The sequence below is a fragment of the Lissotriton vulgaris genome, chromosome 1_2 (assembly GCF_964263255.1).
Source record: "Lissotriton vulgaris chromosome 1_2, aLisVul1.2, whole genome shotgun sequence".
NCBI classification, from domain to species: Eukaryota; Metazoa; Chordata; class Amphibia; order Caudata; family Salamandridae; genus Lissotriton; species Lissotriton vulgaris.
In genome coordinates, this window is record NC_141686.1 from 352429886 (window position 1) to 352455369 (window position 25484).

At 44.7% G+C, this 25484-nt stretch overlaps 1 protein-coding gene across 1 annotated transcript in view; it reads left to right on the forward strand.

Annotated features, from left to right (window-relative positions):
- LOC147736786 (uncharacterized) overlaps positions 1–25484 on the forward strand; it is a 72424-nt gene that overhangs the window by 7693 nt on the left and 39247 nt on the right. The window lies entirely within an intron of this gene.

Consider the following 25484-nt stretch of genomic DNA (forward strand, 5'->3'; position numbering starts at 1 on the left):
AGAATGAGAATCACATATGCACTCAATCCCGTCTATGCGTATTCTCTGTACCTCCTGCTGAAATTTTGATAAAAATCTGTAAAAGTATCAAATCTGGTTCGCCACGTGATCCCGCACCTCCTAAAATCTTAACTGCTAGCCTCTCGGTCCTGGAGCCCCACTTCAGACATATGCTGCAAATATCCTTCTCCACAGCTAGTCTACCCGCTGACTGGAAAAAAGCCATAGTGTTCCCCATCAAAAAAAAACCCAACTTGAGCCAGGACATATTGGAGAATTTACGTCCAATCTCACTACTACCATATCTCGCTAAATTAGCTGAGAAAGTGGCTAATGCCCAACTTATGACCCATCTTGAAACCCAAAAAGCCTTTCATTCATCTCAATCGGGTTTCAGATCGAGCTTCTCCACAGAGACAGCACTCTTAAGAGTTACTGAAACTCTGCGGGAGGGAGCCGACGAGGGCAAAACCATGGCCTTGATCATGCTGGACCTCAGTGCCGCGTTTGACACTGTAGCTCACTCCATCCTGCTACAGTGTCTAAACAGAGCGGGGGTTACAAAAGAGGCACTAGGTTGGTTGAAGGCTTTTCTGACCAACCGAAGCTTTCAGGTCCAAAGAGGGTCTTATCTCTCTGACAGCATGACACTAGAACAGGGGGTACCTCAGGGCTCTGCCCTGAGTCCCACCCTGTTCAACTTATATATGGCACCATTGGCAGAGGTGGTCCAATCGTTCGGCGTAGAGCTTGTCTCCTACGCCGACGATACTCAACTCCTGATCTCCCTGTCTCAAGCTCCCTCCTCTGAGGCCGACAATTTTAAATCTTGCATGTGCAAGCTGGCTGCTTGGATGACCGAACACTGCCTCAAGTTAAATGGCACAAAAACTGAGGTACTCATAATAGGAGGGAAAGACACAAAATGGACTAAAGACTGGTGGCCAACCTGTCTGGGACCCTTACCTACTCCCAGTCCGGAAGCCAAGAACTTGGGTGTCTGGATAGACAACAAGCTCTCCTATGACAGCCATGTCAAAAAAACTGTTGGTAAGTGTTTTGGAGTTATGAAAACGCTTAGCCGCACCATGGATCTACTTCCACTGAATTCCAGGCGCACCATGACTCAGGCTCTTATCACTTCCCGTATAGATTATGGGAACGTGCTCCTGCTGGGCACTTCCGAAAAAAATATTAGGAAACTACAAGTCCTGCAAAATTCAGCGGCATGCCTTGTGCTAAGACTCCCTCGTAGAGCTCCCTCGAAACCTTCTTTGGACACCCTGCATTGGCTCCCTATCAGCAAGAGGATAGTATTCAAGGCACTCCTCTGGTGCCACAGGATCATTCACCATAAAGCCCCCTCCTACTTGTCTGATTTAGCCTTGCTCTATGAACCCCAGAGATCCCGACGTTCCAAGGGAACAGGTCTGCTTAAAACAACGCGCCCAAAAAAGGCTAGATTGGGAGGCAGGTCCTTTCGCACTCTTGCAGCCAAGAAGTGGAATACCCACCCCATGAATATCAGACAGGATAAAAATGAGACATCCTTTAGAAAACAGTTAAAAACGTATCTTTTCACTATCTAACTGTTTTGCTCGCTGCCTTCCACCCTAATAATACTTTTCTCCACAGCGCGGAGACACGCCGGGAGGCGTCACCAGGCGCTCTATAAACTCCTATAATAAAAACCAAACTCGCTTGTAATATCCGTAGGATAGCTGTCTGAAAAGGCAGCCGCGAGCTTCCTCTCCTATTAACATCCGGAAAGGAGATGGCAATTCAGTAGAAGAGGTGCAAGGATGTGTTGTGATTAATTCGGTACTATATTGTAAGACTGATGCCCAATAATAGAGTACTATGTTTGGCAATGCCCATCCCCGTTCTTTAGGAAGTATCAGTTGTTTCAGGGCCCGTCTAGGCTGTGAGTACGCCCAAATAAATTGTGTAAAAATTTGCTGAAACATTGCTAGCTGTATCTTGGTGAATTCTAGCGGATTAGAGCGAAAATAATAAAGTAATTTTGGAAAATATGTAATCTTAATTACGTTGCACCTTCTCACTATTGTAAGGTGCAGATTGTCAATTGCCTTAAGGGACTTTTTTGTATCAGTGGCCAAAGGGACTAAGTTCTCTGCTACCAGGTTGTCCAAATTTGCAGTTATAGTCACTCCCAGGTACTTACTTTTGTTACTACCCTGCTGTTATTCCAGTGAATTTCACTATTAGTTATTATCTGAGTTTTGGAGCTGTTTAGCGCGTATCCTGAGATTTGTCCAAACCTATAGGCCTCTGCTTCTAGTGCCATCATAGCATTTTCAGGGGTCAGGGGTGGTGATGGCCAAGTCGTCTGCGTAAGCCAGTATCTTTGTTTGCAGTCCCTGTGTGCTCATGGCTTGAATGGCCGGATCTTTCTCTATGTTTTTTATTAGGGGATCTATATAAAGAGCGAACAGCAGAGGGGAGCAGGGACAGCCCTGCCTGCTGCCTCGTGAGATACTAAAGTTTTTGGAGAGCCTCCCGTTTAACACTAGACAGGCTGTCGGATGGTAGTATAGTGCTTGCACTGCCTGCTTAAACTTTTGTCCAAACCCCATCCTCTCCATGATGCCCCACAGAAACCGCCAGGAGACCCGGTGAAATGCCTTTTCGGCGTCTAGTAAAATCAGGGACATCGCTCTCCTGACACCTGTGCGGCATCAAACAGGGTGATGGCTCTCCGTGTATGCTCCGTGGTACCCTTTTTTGGAATGAATCCATGTTGCCACTCGGAGACCAGAGATTCTATTACCATGGACAGTCTGATTGCGAGCAACTTGGAGTAGATCTTAGAGTCGCAGTTTATCAAGGTAAAGGGTCTATAAGAACCAATTTCTAAAGGTGATTTATCCTTTTTTGGGAAGATAGAATTTTTTCATTAGACCAGGACGCGGGGGTGGCCCTCCGTTAAAAACAGTGGTGATTATGTCAAGAAAAATGCTTTATTTGGGGCGTAAAGACCGTATAAAATTCTACTGGGATACCATCTATACCCGCCGCTTTACCATCGGGGTACACTGAATAGGGCAGCTGTAATATCGTCTCATTCTGGCACATTCTCTAACTGGGCAGAGTCGCCTGTATTAAGTTGCCTTAGTTCGATGTCCTGCAAGTAGTTAGTAATTTCTTGCTCTGCTAAGTCGTCAGGCTGGGTTTTTCCTTCTGAGTAAAGAGTTCCATATAAATCTTGAAAACCCTCTTGTATCTTATTAAAATCACTGGTTTCTATCCCTAAAGGTAGACGGATTGTACATATTTCGCAGTTTACCGTTTTTTGTCTTGTTTTGACAGCGAGGTGATGGCCAGTACTGTTGCCACACTCATATAGTGTCTCACCGACGGCTGCCCACTTAGATGCAGCTCTTTCCGAGAATATTGCTCCTATTTTAGCCTTAATCAGTGTTGCTTCAGTTTGTATATTCTCTGTTTCAGCTCCGTTCTGGACCCTTTGGATTAATGCGGTTTCTACTGCAGTTAGCTTTATTTGTAGGTCGGTTATTAACTGCTTTTCTGTTTTATTCTTCCTAATTGAGAATCTTAGCGTCTCCCCCGGATACCAGCTTTTACCGTGTCCCAAACTACTGTGTTGGGCGCTGACCCCACATTTATTTCAAGAAACTCCTGAATCCAGGCTTGCATATGGGTCCGATAGCTAGTATCCTGTAGAAGTTCTTTCTCAAAGCTCCACCTGGGGGTGTCCTTCCCAATCTCGAACCCCCTAACCGTCAGAATGAGTGTGTTGTGGTCTGATTTAAACGTGGGGCTAGGCCTATTGTGCATTTGTCTAGCAGAGAAGACGAGATCAGGAAATAATCTAACCTGGCGAATGTTTGATGTGGAAATGAGAAATATGTGTATCCAGGTTGTGAAGGGTTAAGTTTAGACCAAACATCCTTAAGCCCGTGTGTTTGCGCTAGGTTCATTAATGCGTGATAGACTAGAGGTTTCCTGCCTTTGCAATTCCTTTCACTCCCTAGTTCTAGATCGTGCGGCAAGTTGATGTTAAGATCGCCACATAGAATTATTGGAGTGGGCCAATGGGCTAGCTCCCCGGATATCTGATTAATAATGCTTGGGTCGTCAGTATTGCTGCTTTCCTTTCCAATTCCCCCCCCCCCCAGCCTCCTCCCCCCCTTCTCTCTAAAGCGAATCTGGACGTAGTCTTCGTTACAAGTATCTAAATAGGTGAATAACTGTGAAACATAGGATGTCCCTGAAACATGCTGATCTTCTTTGTGTTCCCCCTCCTCCTGCCCCCCCCCCTTGAGACCCGAGCACTCAGGTATAACCTGAGTGATGGTTGCCGTGAGTGAAGATGTAAAAAAAGATAAGGAGGCCCCCTATCTTGGTTTGTGGGACCAGGGGAGATAAGTAGAGAAACACAGGGGTGTCCCAAAATAACACAAATGTAATATCCTATCAATTACTGCAAAGCTTAATGCAACAAAGTGCAACTTAATTGATCACACAAACATGAAATACCGATTATGAGAGGCAAGGTAGAACTAAAAGGTATATTGATACAAGTTTGGTATAGTAATCATCTGCATCAGATCAACACATTAGCTCAAGAATTAATAAACAGTCTATTGTCAATGTAGTAAAAAATATTATGAATATTTATTACATATAGCTGTCTGGAAACAGTTTGCAATTTGTAATGTATTTAGAAAAACATATGCTAATCAACATAAGTATATACGAATCACAAAATTTAATAATCAATCACATAATACATAATTACATAGAGTACATAAATAGTGTAAAAAAGATAAAAAAGAATCAGGAACAAACAAGTGTTGACGCAGCGTTTTCGGCTTTTTGTGAATAAAACACCTTCTTCAGGGCAGATTCTGCATTGTTAATAAAACACAAAATTACCAAACCGTAATTGGGCACAGACATTCCTTTTCTTTTTTTAAAAAAAATAATACAATATGCTTAATCTAGTAAGCATTAATTACGAGGGGCAATTTTCTTTTCTTGATTTAGTGCTACAGTTATGCTCCTTCATGTTCTTTTACCACCAACATACATTTTGTTCAATACCTTTTAATGCCTCTCTCTCTCTCTAACCTTATACTTGAGAAAGACTTAGATCTTCCATCAGTGCAAACCACTATTTATTCCAATGTGTTCACCATAATTCCAATATGGTACGGACCTCAATGTTAAAAACAGGGGGGATGTGTTAGACTCAGTCATGTACTGGAGTTGTTGCGCTATTTCTTAATTCTTTATTTGATAAGAGTGTTCTGCTGGCATATCCCATCGATTTTGGGGACTGTAAGGTATAAGAGTATTTTTTCAGACAGATTTTACTTAATATCTCTTATAGAATTGCCGTTCGTTATTCAAATTTTTGTCATTTTTACCTTTGACAAGTTGGTGCCAGCTATAAGCTGTCCGGGGGAGCCACCGATAATGTGTAGAAAGATTTTTTCTCAATTAAAATTCTACAAACAAAGGGTAAGATAACGTTATGAAGGGCCCTATACCCTGAACCGGTATGTATAGATGGTTGGCATGAGTCGGCACTCACCTTTTATATAATATGGCAATCGCTGCAGCCGAAGGCCTTCTTTTTGCTATGGCACTACAGGCTTGGGGGTTGACCCAAGTCTGAAAAAATAAGCGATATCACTAGTGCTATGTTCATTGTTAGCTATCCTTGTGACAAACTGAAAGTATACAACCTTCTTTTCATTAGGGTGAATCTTGTACCTAATAGGCTACTAACCGACCCTGTTTTATCATGGCTCGTATAAATGCTATATGGTCCCTTTGTGTACATTAAAAAAAGGGCTGCATATAAACATTTTACGCATTCGTAAGTAAATGAGCCTTCTCTTCATGTTACTAATTTTATTAAGCATTCCAACGGTTCGTTTAAATTAAGTAGGTATCCATTGATACCGTATGGATTCAATTAATTTGGACATTCGTTTTAATAATTGTACAGATGAATATAACTACGCCTTCGGTACTATTTTATAGTCACAAACAATCGGTTATTAGCAGGTATCTTGATTATATTGGTCATGTTGCTAAACTCCAGATATTATTGGAGGTTATTTAAATTACTTGATGTTTTTAAATGGTCCCACAGTGTAGCTTAACCTACAAAGTACACTTGCAATTCTCCTAACTTATGATGAACAGCAAACGGCCTACTTGCACTCACCTAGTATCAAAGGTTCGGCCTCCCTGCTCCTCGACCGGACTGGAATCTCTCAATTTTCAAAGCGCGTTTGTGCCATGTACGGAAAAAATCGCGCTTAAATAGTCTAACTCTTTTCATTGGTTCTGACTTAACCCCTCTCTTATTCGTCTTCGTCTTATCCAATTGCGGTCTTAATTACGAGTAAACCGCGCAGCTTGTTGATACTCGGGTTTACTACGTGTACGCTAATTGGAGGGCGACACGAACAAAAAGAAACACTGATAGGCCTAATTTATAACGCACTGTCATAGTAACCGTTTAGCATTATGTTAGCGGTCAGTTCTGTCAAGCACAGATACTGATAGGCTTGTTGTGGAACGCGTAACTATGGTGACTAAACCACACCTTTTAGGCACAATGTCATCGTGATAATAGTAATGTTTTGATTAAAGGTCAGCTCGAGCAAGCAAAAGTGCTGATGGACTTGTTTGTTGCTCTTTGTGAAACGCGTAACTATGGTGCCATGACTGCAGCATTTGGACACAATGTCATCGTCAGGTCTTCATTAGAAATAGAAGAATTATAGAAGGGGCAAATTTAGATTATGATCCTAATTACAAGTCTTTCTATTAGATCCCTATGTTACCGCAAACTGCCAACTCGGTTATTACGTAGTGAATTATAGAGGGCCGTTAATTGACCTCTTATGCAATTTTCAATGTGTTATGTTAGCAGCCTCATACAAATGCTCTCAGCTGCTGGCTATATCTATTGTTAATACAGAATGGAGGTCATTCAACCTGATGCAAAACGAGCGACTGTACTAGCATAGCGGCATCACAAAGAGATGCCTAATAGTTGAAAATACACACCATATTAATGAGCCATCGTGTGAATGTCTATATCTGCTAAGAGAAAACCGTCGATAGATTGTTTCCTTCTACGTGGGGAGTTAATTTCCAAATTTCTTACGGTTGATTAAAAAATACCCCCACTGTGTTTCCTCACAACTATTGTCTATGATGCTTCATCTTATTGAATAATACGCTCCCAGTCCTCTCTGGTATTGAGACCACATCTCACGCTATTCAACCGGGACATAAAAAATTGCTCCTATCAAATAAAGAATTAAGAAATAGAGCAACAACTCCAGTACATGACTGAGTCTAACACATCCCCCCTGTTTTTAACATTGAGGTATGTACCATATTGGAATTATGGTGAACACATTAGAATAAATAGTGGTTTGCACAGATGGAAGATCTAAGTCTTTCTCAAGTATACGGTTAGGGAGAAAGAGGCATTAAAAGGTATTGAACAAAATGTATGTTGGTGGTAAAAGAACACGAAGGAGCATAACTGTAGCACTAAATCAAGAAAAGAAAATTGCCCCTCGTAATTAATGCTTACTAGATTAAGCATATTGCGGGGCTGAGATATGGGGACCTCGGGGCTGAGATATGGGGACCTTGGGCAAGGGATAGCTTCCATGGACTGGATAATAAATTTATGAGATCAATTGTAAGGGTACCCACCAGCACGCCGTTGATCCCCCCTCCAATTTGACCTGAACCCTAAAAGAACTGATAATCTCACAATCATTAGACCATTAATGTTCTGGATAAGGATATGGTCTACCGTAGAACTAGCCGTTTATAGGAAGGGCCTTCAAGAAATAATGGGTCTAGATTCCTTCCATTCCATTTTATGGCTCAGACACATCAAAAAATGGCTCTCAATTCTGGGCTTGTGTCAGTTGTGGGAGAATCCAGATAACTTACCACCATTCGCCAAATCTATGGTGAAACGAGCCTTCTGGTCCTATATAACTAACAGGTTAGTGAATGAAAATAGAACTGGGTCATTGACCCAAGAATTCTTAACCTTCAAAGATGAACCTTCCTTTGAAATTTTTCTAGACGAAATAGAGCCTCCCCTTGCGAAGTCTCTATTTCTGAAATTCAGGTACGGGAATCTCATGCTGAATTCCAATATAGAACGTTGGTCTAAGAGAAATCTGGGATGTTCAAATGTTACAAATGGGAAATGTTCTATGTGCTTAGATTCTTGTACGGAGGATGAGGTCCATATGCTGTTTATTTGTAAAGCATACTCGAAAGCTCTAAAAAGATGGATCAAACCCATGTGCACCCTCCTAGGAACAAGATCTTGTATCACGGCATATAGGATTATCAAACCCAATACTTTCCAGCCCATTGTATTTAGTATTAGTAGGTTTCTTTACTCTGTGTACATTGTTCGCAGGAAGTTTGGTCAAGTACTTTGAGCAGCAACCTTGTATATGCTTAGTTATCAGTTCAAAAATGCAATGGAGCACTTGGTGTCTTTTTTAATGAGGATGTTTGTAATGAATTTTGTATTCTTAGAGATAATCTCTTTTTAAAACTCTTTTTTAAAAAACAAGAAAAGACCTGTATGTGTATATTGTTATGATTCTATGTTCTATGTGGTATATATGTGTGTCTTTTATGGCCAAAGTGGCCGGAATAAAGAAATAAAACAGTAAACAGTAAATACATTACAAATTGCAAACAGTTTCCAGACATCTATATGTATTAAATATTCATAATATGTTTTACTACATTGACAATAGACTGTTTATTGTAGTAGTAGTAGTAATACTTTATTCGATATTAGCATATCATAAAAGTACATACATTCATATAAAAACAATTTGGTTAAAAATATACATTTTCATATAGTAAGAGAATAAAACAAAATTTACAATAAAAAGCCATTTGAAGGCAGAATTTAAAGTGCAGTGATAATGAGAAACATATATAAATTAATAGCAATATATATAAAGGCTACACTTTATTAGCATTTAAAAACCTAATTCGAGTGAGCCAAGCACTTGACAAATATTTTGCCACTCCGCAGACAATAAGGGAGGATGTTGTATCTGTTGTGAAGATACGGAGGGCAACCCGGAAATCTCTAACCCCCAGCTCCATAAGACTGGTTTCAGCCACCTCAGTCTTGCCCTTTTATAAGCTTTACAACCAAACAGAATGTGTGGTAAAGATTCTGATTTACAGGGGCAGCATGGGCATGTACCGTTTAGGGCCCTTGAACCTTTCCAGCGTTCCGTGAATTTATTAAGGGGTAAAGTCCCATACCTCATCTTTAAGAAAAGTGATCTATCTCTTGATATTCTGGTGAGGTCTAGAAACGGTTCCAACTTCCTGGTTGGCTTATGTTCCAGGAAATGTGTGGTTAGGGGGCCCCAATTCAGATTCCTCCGTTCTTCTGCGTCTACCCATTCCCAGTAAATTTTCTTGACTACTAGCTTTGGGGGAGGGGACTGAGTAGTCTAGAATTCTGTCAAACCCAGCTTCGTAACCAGTTGCCTTAGTTTATTTGCCCACTGTATTTTACTCACACTGTTCAAGGTGATTAGTTCATCCAACACCAAAGCATAGTTTGCTAGCTCCGGGGTCCTCCTCAGGTGCACCCAAAACAACAAGGGGCGAAGATGAACTATATCTAAAATAGAGCGTTTGCCCATGTCAGAGAAAAGGGGTTTCAGCGGAGTTGAGGTAGGGAGGGATACTAAATCTCTTATAAATTTGTTCTTCGCTCTGACTAAATCTTGAACATTTTCACCACCCCAAAGTTTGGCTCCATATGTTGCAGAGGGCAGCACTCTTCCCTCATACACAGCAAGAACCGGGGCAATAGGCCTGCTGACTGACAGCCGCTGGCTCCTTAAGATAGCACCTGAGACTCTCTTGAGATTTAAAAGCATCTTGGCCACGTGGGAATCCCACCTCATTTTGCTGTTTATTCTTATTCCCAGGTAGTCAAACTCCTCTACCACCTCAAGAGATGACCCATTAAGGAAGATATTAATTTTCTTTGCCTTCTTGGTGGGGGGTAACACCATCAACTTGGTTTTATTAGTATTGATAGTCAATCCACGTTTGTGACAGAACAGACTGAATCTGTCCAATAATTTTTGCAAACCAGATGGGGTTTTGGCCAAGAGGAGGGTATCATCTGCGAAGAGGAGTGTTGGTGTTTGCTCCCCTGCCAGGACCGGGGAATCAGCACTGTCCTCCCTCAAATGGTCCACCACCCCATTGACAAAGAGGGAGAACAGTGTCGGGGCCATCACATAGCCCTGGCGCACCCCCCTGTTCACAGACACCCTCCCTGTTAATTGGCCCTGGGTCCCCCATCTAATCCTGGCATAGCTATCCTCATGGAGTTTAAATATCAATTCCAAAAGATAGCGTGGGAACCCCATATCCCGAAGCAGCCTCCAAAGTTTAGCTCGGGGTACTAGATTAAAGGCACTTTTAAGGTCCTTAAAGGCCAGGTAAAGATTCCCCTTCATAACAGTTACTGTCTTCCAGTAGATTGCCCAAAACCTAAATACTTGATCCATAGTGCCCACGTTTTTACGAAAGCCTGCTTGGAAGTGGGAAAGTATATTCTCCTCCTCCAACCATCTATCCATCCGATTTACAATGACCCTGCCAACTACTTTCTGCATGGCATCGATTAGACTAATCGGCCTGTAGTTGGCAGGGTCCTCCCTATCACCTTTTTTAAATATGGTAACCACTTCTGCACCTTTCCACGAGTCGGGCACAGGGTGACCACCAAGGATCAAATTCATGAGGGGAGCAATGAAAACCGAACACATCTTAGGATCGTATAAATATAGATCACCTGGTAGCCCATCCGGGCCTGCTGCTTTTGAGGGAATTATATTCTTAATGGCAGCAAGAACTTCCTGGGGCGTGAAGAGCTCAATAGCTATGGATCCCTCGCTACCCGGGTCATTTTGCCCCCTGCAAAATGAGGCTACCTCATCTTCATCACATCACAGATCCGCCGCCAGGCCGGCCCTCAACTCTCTCCACTGGCTCCCAGTCAGAGAAAGGGTAGTTTTCAAGGCCCTCTGTCTGGCCCATAAAACCCTCAACAACAACGGTCCCCCACTTCTGAAAGAACTCCTAATCCCATACAAAGCAGAGAGAAATCTCCGGTCCAATACAGAAAATCTCATTGCAGTCCCTAGAGTGAGAAAAGCCAAGACCGGTGGCCGTCGTTTTTCGGTTCACACGGCTAAACGTTGGAACCATTTACCCCGAAAACTCAGGACAGAACCGAACTATCTCCAGTTCAGGAAAACCTTAAAGACCCTCCTTTTCCCGCAAATATAATTTCACTAGTTGGCTAAAACCCCTGGAGAAGCAGATCAGCGCTGGGATGCTCTTCGGAGTTACTACGCGCTTTACAAAAACCATTAAATAAATAAATAAATAAAATATAATTTTGAAAAATGCGAATGCCATTGCTGTTTGGTTATGTGGTTGGCGAGGGGCTCTATTCCACTTCTATCTAGAGTATTTATCAGGTTCCAGAATGGGCTAAGGTTCTTAGCGCTGGCAGCCAACTTTAGTTCCTGCCAGAATTCCTCTTCCCAGTCCCTCTTAACATTTATAATGCAAATCTTATATTCCCTTCTAGCTAACCGCAATGCAGTTATATCCTTCCTTCTAATAGCATCTGCTATGGCCCTTCTCCTCTGCCTGCACTGCGCTGTATACCATGGAGTGCTAGCTTTTACAGGGTTCTTCCTTTTTGAACCCCCACTATCTTTTATCACGAAGAAGGAACCAATTTTCTTTATTAGGGTGTTATAAGAATCTACAAGGCTGAAGTTTTGGTCACTGTAGGGATCCATGGATTTAGAAGCAAATACCCTTGCTTCCAATTCCACCCAACCTTTAATACAAAGTAGACTATCTTCTTGGCACAGCACCCTGTTCCATTTAAGTCTACGATTGCCATCAGACGGGACTACTTCTTTTGTGATCATTAAAGGAGCCTCGGGTGAGTCCCTCGCCCTCCCCAATTTTATTTCCATACAGAGCGGATTATGGTCACTGTGACTGTGTGACTACCATATCCACTAATCTACTCCATGAGCTAGTATTGAGCAGGATGTAATCAATACGGGACGGGCAGCTAAGTTTATTATAGGTCATAGCACCATTTGGGTCCGAAATTGTCCTGCAGGTTAAGGCACGAAAATTATATTCTACAGTTATGGCGTTTAATTGGATCGCTCTTGGGGTCCACTTTTTAATAGGGGCGAGAGTCAGGGGTGGGATTGACTTTTTACAGTCATCTTCGTTTATGTCCATAATGTCTTCTACCGTTAGGGGTTCATATGTACAATTAAAATCTCCCCCTATGACAACACTGGACAGTGGAGAAATCCCTGCTAGCGCCCCCTCAAGAAGAGCTATAGTGGGTGAAATTTGTCCTCCCGGGGACCCACGTGCATAGACATTAAACAGCTCAAAAGAGTTTATGGAATGCTGGCCCTTTACAGAGATATACAAGATGTCCCGGGATGGCAGGGAATGAGGAGTGACCATCAGATTGAGTGCTACTTTAATCCAAATATGTAAGCCCCCTGAAGGTCGGCCTCTCCCTATACTAGTAGCAGGAATAAAGAAGGTGGAGAAACCACATTTGTATTTGGGGAAACACTCCACGTTTCTAGGAACATACAGATATCGAACCTCTCTATAAATTCACTCCATTCTGGTTTTAACATATTTTTCTGGAGTCCCGCTATATTCCAAGAAATTAACTTGATAATTTTCGTCTTTGGAGTAGCATTGCTAGTGGTTAGGTCTGGGGATATACCTCCTAAGCCTAAAATTGTGGACTTATCCACTATGGGCGCTACCTTAGGGTTCCCATCCCTGCGGTGGGTGGCCTCATCAATGATCACCCTGCCTTCATTACCAATTGTTTGTCGGTCATCATTTTCTAAACTCCCCAACCCCATAGAGTGTGGTGGGACACCAATGTCCATATTAATGTGAATACTAGTTTTAACACAATGGTCATGAGTAGGGATGACATCCGGGGCCTGGCTACAAAGTCAATCAACTCCTTCCATTCCCGCAAACACGGAAAAGTGATTAAACGTGGGGATGTTGAACCTGAGCTGGTTTTGATTAAAGGCACTTGCCCTGCCCTTTTTCAGATTTGGTAACTGAATGCAGGGAGGTCAACCCCCAAGCCGTAGTGCCATAGCAAAAAGAAGGCCTTCGGCTGCAGCGATTGCCATATTATATAAAAGGTGAGTGCCGACTCACGCCAACCATCTATACATACCGGTTCAGGGTATAGGGCCCTTCATAACGTTATCTTCCCCTTTGTTTGTAGAATTTTAATTGAGAAAAAATCTTTCTACACAATATTGGTGGCTCCCCGGACAGCTTATAGCTGGCACCAACTTGTCAAAGGTAAAAATGACAAAAATTTGAATAACGAATGGCAATTCTATAAGAGATATTAAGTAAAATCTGGCTGCAAAAATACTCTTATACCTTACAGTCCCCAAAATCGATGGGATATACCAGCAGAACGCTCTTATCAAATAAAGAATTAAGAAATAGCGCAACAACTCCAGTACATGACTGAGTCTAACACATCCCTCCTGTTTTTAACATTGAGGTACGTACCATATTGGAATTATGGTGAACACAATAGAATAAATAGTGGTTTACACAGATGGAAGATCTAAGTCTTTCTCAAGTATAAGGTTAGAGAGAGAGGCATTTAAAGGGATTGAACAAAATGTATGTTAGCGGTAAAAGAACACGAAGGAGCATAACTGTAGCACTAAATCAAGAAAAGAAAATTGCCCCTCGTAATTAATGCTTACTAGATTAAGCATATTGTATTATTTTTTTTAAAAAAAGAAAAGGAATGTCTGTGACCAATTACGGTTTGGTAATTTTGTGTTTTTTTAACAATGCAGAATCTGTCCTGAAGAAGGTGTTTTATTCACAAAAAGACGAAACGCCGTGTTGACACTTGTTTGTTCCTGATTCTTTTTTATCTTTTTTATACCATTTATGTACTCTATGTAATTATGTATTATGTGATTGATTATTAAATTTTGTGATTCGTATACTTATGTTGATTAGCATATGTTTTTTAAATACATTACAAATTGCAAACTGTTTCCAGACAGCTATATGTAATAAATATTCATAATATTTTTTACTACATTGACAATAGACTGTTTATTAATTCTGGAGCTAATGTGTTGGTCTGATGCAGATGATTACTATACCAAACGTGTAACAATATACTTTTAGTTCTACCTTGCCTCTCTCATAATCGGTATTTCATGTTTGTGTGATCAATTAATTTGCACTTTGTTGCATAAAGCTTTGCAGTAATTGATAGGATATTACAGTTGTGTTATTTTGGGACACCCCTGTGTTTCTCTGCCGTGAGTGAAGTACAGCCACCCGCCACACCTCTTTAATCATAGGGTCAAAAACGGCTAAGTGCCACCCTGTGTGGCTGAGGCCAGTATTTTCAGCTAAGCTGAAGAAGTACCCCTTATAAAATATATCTCGCACGTGGAAAGGTGAAAAAGCAAATGCAAAAACAGTGATCTGAATTATTCTTAAGATTAGTATGACATTTTTAGAGAAAAAGAAAGACATTTCATGTTAATATCTGTTAATGTCTATATTTGACAAGTTCCTTTTAGCATTGCTCTTGATGCTTTTTTTTTTTTTTTTTTAAATTTTTGAAAACCTTTATTAGTGCATCCAAAAAAATTACAAATAGTGGCCTACAACCCTCAGGCCGGCCACAAAGACTATTGAGCACATGTGCATACAAGATGGTGACGCAACAGTACAACAACATAATTAGTAAGCAGTCAGCAGTTACACTGTCGATCCCTTGCTGTCGCGTCTCAGGAGTTATGAAGGTTAATTTTAAAGTTTTCATTGCAATCAATAATGTCCAACTATTCCGTTTCAATAAAGATGGAACATAAACGAAAGGAAAGAACAGGGTCCGTGTAGACGTGAGAAAGTGATATCAACAGAGGCATACACAGCCCAGCAGCTCAAAGTACAAATCCCACCAGGCGGAATGGCGGTCAGGATGTATGTAACCAGGATATTAGACCCAAGGCCCTAACAGTATTCATCGCCACCCGCCCGGCAGTAACGTCGACACGGACCCAAGATTGAAGAAAGAAGAAATAAATTAAAAAGAGAAAACAAGGCACCATAGGAACAAAAAAGAAACAATATACCCATCCCACCACCCCCACCCTACACGCATGCGAAGGTTACGGCCTACCCCCCCCCCAGCAGCGCGTCTGTCGCCCCATAAACCCGAAATATAGTATAGGTAGTAAGAGAAAGAAAAAGGAAAAAGAAAAAATGACACCTTAATATGGGGAGCCAGAAAAGAGATCTAATCTAAACCTCCCACGAAAACCTAACCCCGGAGGAGGGCCACAGTTCCCTTTCAAAATCAGAGCTCCCGGACTCACACAGCCATGCGCAACTCCCACACCGTGTAGCAATAAATTCGGAAGACTTACAGCCAAGAGAAAGTCAAATCAGCCATACCTAGATTCCCAAGTCAGCACATTAATCGCAACCCCCACAACAAGAATAAGGAGCAGGACATAGAAATTACGAACTGAAGTGGGGAAAAGCGGCACATTTAATGCAATCAGCCTATCAAAATACAGTTCAGTCCGGGTCTCCGCCATCCGACCGAGCAAAACCCACGAGAAAACATCTTCAGCCCTGGCCTGAACGGCAAAATCCCGCCAGGTCCAGCCATCGCTGCGAGCACTCCCCGGGTAGAACAAAGGAGCAAGATGGCCGCTCTAGACAATGAAGAAACACAGGAGGCGGAAAGGAGCATCCCCAGTCAACACCAAGTCCAGCAACAAAACTGTTAAACACCCCCTCCATTACCGGACGACCCACACTCTGCCAATGTAGAAAAAAGGCTCCGGAGGTAAAGATCACGATGGGGGTCAGCCACTGGAAGATCGATGAGCAGGTCCACTGTGGAGGTAGAGTCACAGTTCTCAAAGTGGGGGGAAACATTGTATCGAGAGTCTCACCGAATAGAAGTCCATCAACATTGTTGCCAGGGACACTGCGCACCTCCGCCCTCTCATGTTGCGACTTTGTAACCGTTCCAGAAATAGTTAAAGGTAGCAGAGGGTCAGCCAGCCCCGGTCGCGTTATGCCAGATGAAACCCTCTCGATTTTCTCCGTCAGTTCTTGGACGTTTCGCCGCCATGTTGTCCCTAGGTCAGTGAGGGCGACCAGGATATCTCCATATGTCAGGGCGCTCTGAGATAGCAGCCGATCCGCCTCGAGCGACGATGCCCCGGGATCCGCCTCCAGTCCGGGAACAGGCCGGGCAGTGCGCAACAGAGATAGTGGAGCAGCCTTCTCTTCGTTTCGAAAGGCAGGCGCCATTACCGCCTCGTAGTGAGTCCGCAATGTGGAAAGGGGGGCGATTTCGCTGTCCGGAAAAACAAGCGTTTGAACCGCCGTTAGGAATGCAGCCCACAGCAAAGGGGTCAAATAGAACGAGAGTCTCCTCGCCTTTTCATCAATGCGGGTGTTCAGCAGCCGAGAATCGCCCCAAGATGGAGACTGTCCAAGCGACGAGTAGCGTAGCGGAGGGAAGCGCCGTGTGGAGGGCTCCAGTCGCTCAAAGACACGCTCCTCAGCCAAGGTGAGTTACTCTGCATTGGGAGAGATCTTCTGCTTCCATTTCCGAAGTCGCCACGCTCCCGCAGTCAACGGCACCTCCCCCGCTCGTACTACCGGCTCCGTCTCGTGATGTCCAGCGGCGGCGGTCGGCACAGCTACCCGGGCAGCTATGGAGGTCGACGAACTCAGCGAGTCCTGCACCAAATCAGACGGCGGAGGCAGCAAAAGAACGCAGTCGGCATCTGCGCGTTCATATCTCCATTCCAGCACGGTGTGAGCAAGGATTAATGACAGGATAGTATTGCAAAGGCAGATGGCTTACGGAGCCGGGAGCTCACACGTCCGTCCCGGCCGCCATCTTGGCTCCTCCCCGCTCTTGATGCTTTTAATCTAGGTACTTCTTTTTTTAGATTTAATCTCGTCAAGGTATTCGCCGGCTTTAATTTCGGACAAGAAGACCTGAGAGTTCCCACTAAAGATGACTTTGAGCCTGGCAGGGTTCATGAGATAGGCTTCTGCTCCTGCCTGCTGAACTGGAGAAATCAGTTGCCTTAGGCGCCACCTTCGCTCCACTCCCTGGTGACAGAAGTCTGGTTTAGCAAAGAATCTGATCCCAATAACCCCTTTATAGGAGTTAGGACGGGCTTGATCGTAGATGAGTTGTCTTAGTAAAAAGTATCCAAAATAAACTAGAAACACCCTTGGGTGCCCACTTTCCGTGCCGCTGTTGCCGCCGCCGCGCTGTCTCCTTAGGTTGAAGGGGAAGAGGTGGGCCCTCTGCACCTCTCGGTCCCAGTCCCAGGTAGGATGGTCAGGAAAAGAGTCTTGTAGGAGCTTCACAATAAACCTTCTGGGGTCCTCCTCCTCTTTACCTTCTGGAATGCCCAGCAAGCGTAGGTAGTTCCTTCGCTGGCGATTTTCCTGCTCCTCCATCTTTGTCATTATATCTCCCAGGCAAGCGGTGTTGGCTTCGCTTTGCTTTTTGACTGCCGTAACTTCGGTCTCCAGATATTCCGTGCACCCCTCTATCATAGTAACACGATCACTTGTGTCTGTGCATGTTTTATTTAGACGTCTGAGGCCACCTTGCACTTTCTTAGCTGCACTCTTTGCTGCCTGGCTGTCCGCCCACACCTCCTCTTGGAATTCTTTGATAGACGCCAGTATTGAAGCTAAAGAAGGTTCGGATGAATCAATGGCGGCTGGCAGTCTCTTTACCTTTTCCCAGTCAGTCTGCTGCGCCTCCTCGTCTTCATCTAGGGGGTAGGACATTTGCGAGTCTGAGTAGTCCCACTTCAGTTGGCTCCTTCTTTTTCCTTTGCTTCTTCCCTTTTTGGCGCGCACTGTCCCTGTGTCTTTAGCCTGTTCCTAACTGTCGCCATCCCCTTCGCTTGAGCCAAGGCCCCCTTCGTCTGAAGATGTCCCGGTACCATCAGAGACAGAATAAAAATGTTCGGGCCCTACGTCCGGGGTCCAGGGTGCTTGAGACCCAGCCGCTGCTTCCACGGCCTGGATATAGTTGATTATCCCGGTCTCGGGTGTACTTAGTGGGGCTCCAGGCTTCTCAGACCTCTGTGCAAGCAGATCTCCCTTGTGTGTTCCAGTTGGCTTGTCTGGTCAGTGTCGGTGTCGGCTGGGAGAGATGAGGGAGTAAAGTCTTCCACTCCACCTACTCGTTCTGATGCAGCCACAGGGTTATTTTGAGACGATACCTCCAGCCCCCCATGTACTACGTCAATCTCAGGGTCCTGGGCTAATGTGGGTGTGAGAAGTTGGCCCGATATGCAACGTTCGCTATTCTAGCGACCGCTATGTATCGTTCCAACGACCCTTATGGTGTTTGGTTGTAAGTCAACCTATAGACCAGCTATCCTAGTAGCGTGGATACGAGCAGTCTAAGGCTAAAGACTCGAGAGGGCGTGTTAAGCCAGCTGTTTACCACACATGTACCCCTTGAACACCCAGTGAAAGGACACCACACAAGTGTTATGAAAATAAACAGGATATTTATTAAGAATCACAACAGCCCTGTACTCTTTATGAGGACAGGGTACTAAGCACAAACCAAATCTCTTTAGCAAATACTTCAAGTGCACAATTAAAACAAGTGTCCGGGGACACGGAAAGGTTAAGGTCTCGGGCGGACCCGATAAGGCAAGTCGGAAGCGAGGGACTCAGGACCCTAGAGTAAGGAGGCTATGCAGGCACCGAAATGCCGAGTTACCTAGCCACGAGGGCTGCGGCTGCACAAGTCTTACAGGCGTCGGGGTCTTCGCTGACGAGCCAGGAGCCGGAAGAAAGGAGTTGCTGGCCGGCGACCAGTGCTGAATAGTTCGTAGAGATCCAAGCCTGGATCGGAGATTGATGAAACCTGAAAGCAGAGGGGACCAAGTTCGTACTACTAGCCAGTAGTCAGAGGGTACCAGGAAGGCACCGGTTGGCCGTCACCTCGACCAGGTGAGTGGGCGACGCTAGGCTCTGCAGTCTCACGGACCAGGAGGCGTTGTCGGCGACCACGGTGGAGGTGCGAGCTGTCCCACGAAGGATGATGCTGTCGGCGTCGCTGGGCCCAGGATGGGGCAACAAGCCTTGGCAGATCTCAGGGCCACGTGGTGGGCCTAAGATGGCGTCTTGAGTGGACCAGGGGGGTCCGGGGTGCTTCTCGCAAAGATGGAAGCAAGGGCCAGTCTGGAGCAACCAGACCAGCAGTGATGATTCTCGGATGTCGTCACAGAAGGGCACAAGCCAGCGGCGAGTGACCAGACAACGTGCTGAGTAGCGAGCAGAAGGGCCCCACGCAGATCGTGGAGATGCTGGGAGACTGCACTTCGGTGCTAGAGCGGCTCAGGGTCGGGGCTTCTCGGACCCCAGAGCACTCACCAGAGAGTTACCTCGATGGTCGTGCTGGTTTTTAAGAGCGTGCAGGTTCTGATGATGGCCGGTCCCTCGAGGTCTCGTCGCACCCACAGATCACAGCTGAGCTGATGACGTGGGTAGAGGTCAGAGGTGCCAGGGAAGCCGGTTCTCGTCGAGCTGGGCCGTCGGATCCTTGAGGAAGGACTTGCAGCAAACCGCAGAGTTCTTAGATGGTGCCCGCTGATGCAGGGTGACTACTCCTTAGCCACAAGGGAGAAATCTTGAGAAGAGTCTTGAGTGTCCTTTCGTAGAAAGTAGTTCTTGATTCAAAGATGATCTAATTTGGAAGGGTCCCCGCTCCGGTCTTTATCCTAAAGAAAGGGGTGGGTACATGACTAGTTTCTGCCCTAAGGGTGGGACCAGGAAGGGGGGTAGTTACGCCCCTCTCCCCTGCCGGACTTTCCCCAGGCCAGGGCTGTCGCCCCTGGAACTGGTTCTAACCGGCAGATGCGTAGTGAGCACCGGGGTGCCACTTCGCAGTCACCTTCTCGCCAAAGCCCTACCTACCCAGAATACACAAACCCTGTCTGGGACGGTGCGAACAGCGCCCTCGACAGGAAACCCTTTGTCCAAGTGCTCCTCGCTGGAAGGACTCCCAGCAGCAGGAGGTCAGACTTGTGTCTGTGGTGGCAGCATCCATTTTGTGGAGCTGAGGCTTCAGTTAACTTTAACCGGGGTTCACAGTTACGTACATGTCGTGTCCCTCTAGAAGGGTGGGATGCTAACCTCATCGCCAGAGTTGGTGAGAGGGCAGCACCCCGATTCGTATGACACCTTACTCGACATGCCTTGATAACGCGACACCGGAGTTACCGATATGGTACGCGTTATCATGGAACAGCTATTAGGTCTTGATTCCGCAAGCTGCAACCGGGCTCGGCTCGGGCCTGAACCTAGCTCACACGAGCCCACGCACTCTGCCTTCAGGATTGTTAAGGCCTGCCATAGGAGTGACTGATAGGAACTCGGGTGTCCATCGTATGGTTAGATATAGAGCTACTATACCTAAAGCGAAGGGTGGTTACACGTCTTCGCCCCAGCTGTCGTGCAGCCAGTTGTGTCAAATTTAGGAGGCCAGCCAGGGGTGGCATAATACATGCTTCAGCCCCTGGCAGCCCTGGGTACACCCATGCCCTGAGTTACAGGGTCTGATAGGGTGGCCCAGTACCAATTGGAAATGCACCTAGGGTACATGGAATCCATTTTAAAGAGAGAGCAGTAGGCCTGGGGTCCTGATTGGCAGGGCCACAGGTCGACTATGTCAAAAACCAGCTAAAACACAGGGCAAAAAGTTGGGGGCAACCATAGTCAGGATGTACCTTCCTACAGTGGGTACAAGAGTTTTAGACCGGGTTATGTCCAGGTCTGGGGAGACTATCGGCAGAGGGTTATTGTTTGCACAAATGTTATGGCTTAATCCTTTACTCTGTCCTTTAATCTGCCCTTTTGCCCCTTGGAAGATTTTGGCTAGTGTGGATGCGCCAATTGTATTAGTACAGTCTTTGCCTGCGCCTGCGCCTGCCCAGGCTCCACCGGGTTTTACAAGCAGTTTTTTAGCGCCACTAACCTCTTGCCGGGTGCGGCTGTTGCAGGTGCGGCCCTCCATTGAAGCATTCTCTCGAGGCTCCGTGGCGTTCCTGGCTTTGCTCCCTCTCTTGATCCCCTGCCGCTCATATTAATACAGTTTTTCAGGCCCCTCCGGGACTCCCCTGCTCCACACCACGAGCTGCAACCGGTCGCCAAGTTTCCCAGAATTATAAGGGCGGCCAGGGAGAAAACTGCCAACAGCCAGGTCAGCGTCTGTATGTAGTGGGTCCTCTGAGTCCGCTCCCGCTCCCGAGGTTTGCATGGGTCTCGAGGCAGAGAGCAGAAGCCCCAAGGACTCATTCTTGCCAAAGCTACCGCTCTGCTTCTTCTTAGCGGCGCGTCTCTCCTCGCTGCCTGCCAGCGCCTCTGCTCGCGTATCGCAGGCCGCCTAGCCAAGCATACGCAACTGGCGTGAGGCGGATGGCTGCTCGACCGCTCTTCACTCCGGAACAATCACCACTCCCAAATTACTCCAACTGAAGGAGTAGATCTGCTTTCCGTTCTCAAGTTTTGAGTTGATGACGAAAACTTGGTCCCTAAAGATAATGAATTTGCTGATTTAATGATGTTGAATTTACACCAACACATTACATGCTCAGATCACATTAAATGAAATCCCTTAGATCTGATCTGGGCGTATAATTCGAATTGACTCAATATAATCATCCTTTCTTGCATATGGTCCAATCAGTATTTGATCAGCGTTTGTATTCCAGTAGATTTTTCTAACTTGATCCACAAGCAGGAAATGAAACCATACACACATTGCAAAACATTAATACAGAGCCAGTGTTATCAACACTTTCAAACCCCTCCCCCCTTGTAGTGTAGTTCCTATTTTCCCAATAGGCCCTGCGCATTGGAATAACATAAACAGTAGTATGGACGTAGAAGTGCGGATCTTCCAGGTCTCCACTGACCATGCTAAACTTAATTGGGTTTGTTACCAACTAGCTCAGAGGTCACTGGAAACTTTCTTGACTGAATAGGAAGTGATCAGCTTCCCTGGTACAGACAAGAAAGGATTCAGTTTTCCAACAACCGCATAAACATGACAACTTTGCTCCTTAGAATAAGAGTCATGTGAAACAATAGACAGTTATTTTACTCAGTCAGTTTTGTGCAGATTACTTTCACCAATATGCAGAGAACAGAGAGACGGGCGTTTTCAATAATAAGGTCTTATTTATTGAACAGTCTTTCTTCTCGTGCAAGAGAAATGAATTGCCACAATTGCAAGACTAGTTATTATAAAAAGTGCGTACAGTAAGATGAGTATTGCGAAATAATACTGTAAAAGCATTGATATGGTTTCTTAGCCATACAATGGTTTAAAATGAATAAAACATATATACATTCATATATACATTAGGCTAACGTACTCAACTGGTGCTTCTAACTACGCCTACCCCAGTGTACTTGACCTAAGCCTAATGCTTGGGAGGGAGTAAGTAAGTAGCAGTTTTAGTTAAGTTGGTTTTGCCAAGGTTTGCTTCAAGAATTCTCTCTACGGGTTTAGTCAACACCATAACTCTGAAATAGAATGTTGGAGGTCTGGTATCTCCTTCCAGGGACTCGATATCCCAGTCACTCGCAAGAGTAGGCTGGAAACGCCGGAGCTGGATTTTCTCGGCAGGAGAAAAGACAGCGTCTCTCGCAGCGCGTCGAGGAAGAGGAGGAGGGGCAGTGTCCGCAGGCAGCTTGTATCTGCTGGGCTCTGACGGGGACAGCCGTTCTGCTCCTATGTGCACCACACCATCGCTCGCTGATGTCATTAAGGCAGCGATAGCATCAGTATCAGCGTGGCAGCGATAGCTTCAGCTTCAGCGTTTGCTTAAGGCAACGTTGGTAATATTTATACCTGAAAGGTGCCTTGTTTGACGTAAGTTTTTGGACATAAGACTTCAATAAAGATGTCACTAGGAAGCGATCGTCTCTCAGTGCTCACTAGAGTTCTATTACTAATCAAAACATAGCAAGCGGGGCTTTCCCAGGTTGCTGAGTTTTTATATTGTTGAAGAACTCGGAGTGTAATCTAGGAATCTTAGATAGTGGCTTCTGCTGTGTCATTTGCTCTAATGAGCTACAGAGGAAGCTGCAGAGGAAGTGATTCTGAAATGTGGCTCTGTTGGTGTTAGGCCAGAGACGAGTTTCTGAATTTTGCATTTGATCGGTTATGCCAATATAGGGGTACAAAGGGATTATAGCCGTATAGGGGCATAAGGTCACAATATTGATCAGGGTCCTAGATTAGAACGCGACACCCTCTTCCCATCAATTGAAGACTTTCTCTCCAAAGAAAAATAATCCACTCTGTGGCTCAGACATGCTAGTGACCCACACCTCTCAAATCCAACAGCGTGTTATAAACCACACCAGACCAGTGCCCTGGTACAAGCCAGAGTTAAAGGAGGCAAAACCTGCATTGCGTCGACACTGGCGGGAAAGTGATGCTAAAGAGAGCAAAATCACATTTTTAAATTGAGCTTGAGGAATATAAAGGCAACCCCGTTCCATGCAAAGTCCTCTTAATAGGCAAAACAAATCTTAGAAGCAAATGAAAATAGTTTTTTGAAATCCTGAATGATTATTCGCTCCCAGATGAAATGAGAACTTCCCTGACTCCTATCGAGGCATTCTGTGACAATCTAAATACTTAACAAAAACATTCTTTAAAGATAGTATAAACAAATACAGCAGCAGTAATTCTGAAGTTGAGTCTGAAAAAACTCAACCACCTTATCCATGTTTGAAGAAATAAACGGGCTTCATGAATTTAATGATCAAGGTCAAATCTGGGTCCAGCAGTCATGGAATCTCTGACCTCATCAATCAATCCATCAGCATTTATAAGGTGTACCCCAAGGATATCTGGGCGCTGCGGGTGCTGAGTCTCCATCTAAAAGCCAGGTCTTGAGCAATCCCCTGCAGAGCGTTTTCATCAATTCAGCAGCTCAAGCGATCGCTCCAAGCGCGTTTCAAAATGCTGTAGAGCTCTTGTTACTGAAAAACCAGGGAGAAATCCCGGATATAACCAAGAATTTTAGGGCAATACCTCTGCTCTATTGGCCAGAGAACTGTCTTCAAGAGGTTCCAGGCTTTATAACTACTCCGTTTCTTATCAATGGAATGTCAGCCTCACAACTCCAGTCTCAAAATATGATGCAATTTGATGATTACTTGATGAGGTTGAATCCGCTAAAACTGAATATTTACCAAACTGAAGATTGTAATTTGAAAGAATAAGACCAACGTTTGGATCCAACTTTACTCTCCAACAAAAATGAGATTGCTACCAGAGCCTAACCCCACAGCTAAAAGCCTCTGAGTGATAATCAATAGGAATCTTAGCAAGAACCAGCAGGCTGGAGCAGTAGGATCTAAATGCAGATATATGCTGAAACTGCTTCAGGAACTAACCCCACTCCTCCCACTTTAGACAAGAAAATCAATAGCGGTGGCCGCAGTCCTATCTAGATCGCATTATGCCAACAGAGTATATGTAAGAATACCCAATATCACCATTCATAGACTACAAGTAATTCACAGCGACGCAGCTTGTGTACTACATCATCTTCAGAGGTGGGCACGCGCCACACTTATATTGAAATAACAAATCCACTATCAGACCCACTGCCTCAGCCCTAAAGGGTTGTGATGTCTAGCCCCTCACTTCATTGCAAACCAGGTGGAAATGCATACACCCGTACAAAAGCAGAGATCTCCTCACTTGAATTTATTTGCTATTGCAAAATTATAGAAGATCAGATCAGGTGGACGCAGTTTGGTACAAGTTCCTTTCATCCAGAAATCTGACAGCCCACAAGCCTATTCAGACTAGATTCTTCCCCGTTATGGTTCGTTTTCTCCTCTTTTATGTATTTCTGATTCAGTTCCAAGAAACCCCAGGTTGAACATGCTCTCTATATATGCAATGACATAACAAGCGTTTTGTAGATCCTGTAGAGGTTTGGCATGTTGGCGCATGCTTCAGTCACTGACCTGAATACTGCAAAAGAAAGTTGTACAGTGCAATCGAGGATGATAGCGCAGTCTTGTCTGCCAGGGTATTATAAACCTTTCATTGCTGCAAGGCCGTTGGAGTATTCTCTTTTTGTGGTTGCACAGTGTACAATTTGAGCAGGAACAGACGTAATGTTGGAAACACATTTCAAATCCGTGCCTTTCATAATATATGAACTATGTTGCGGGTATTGTGA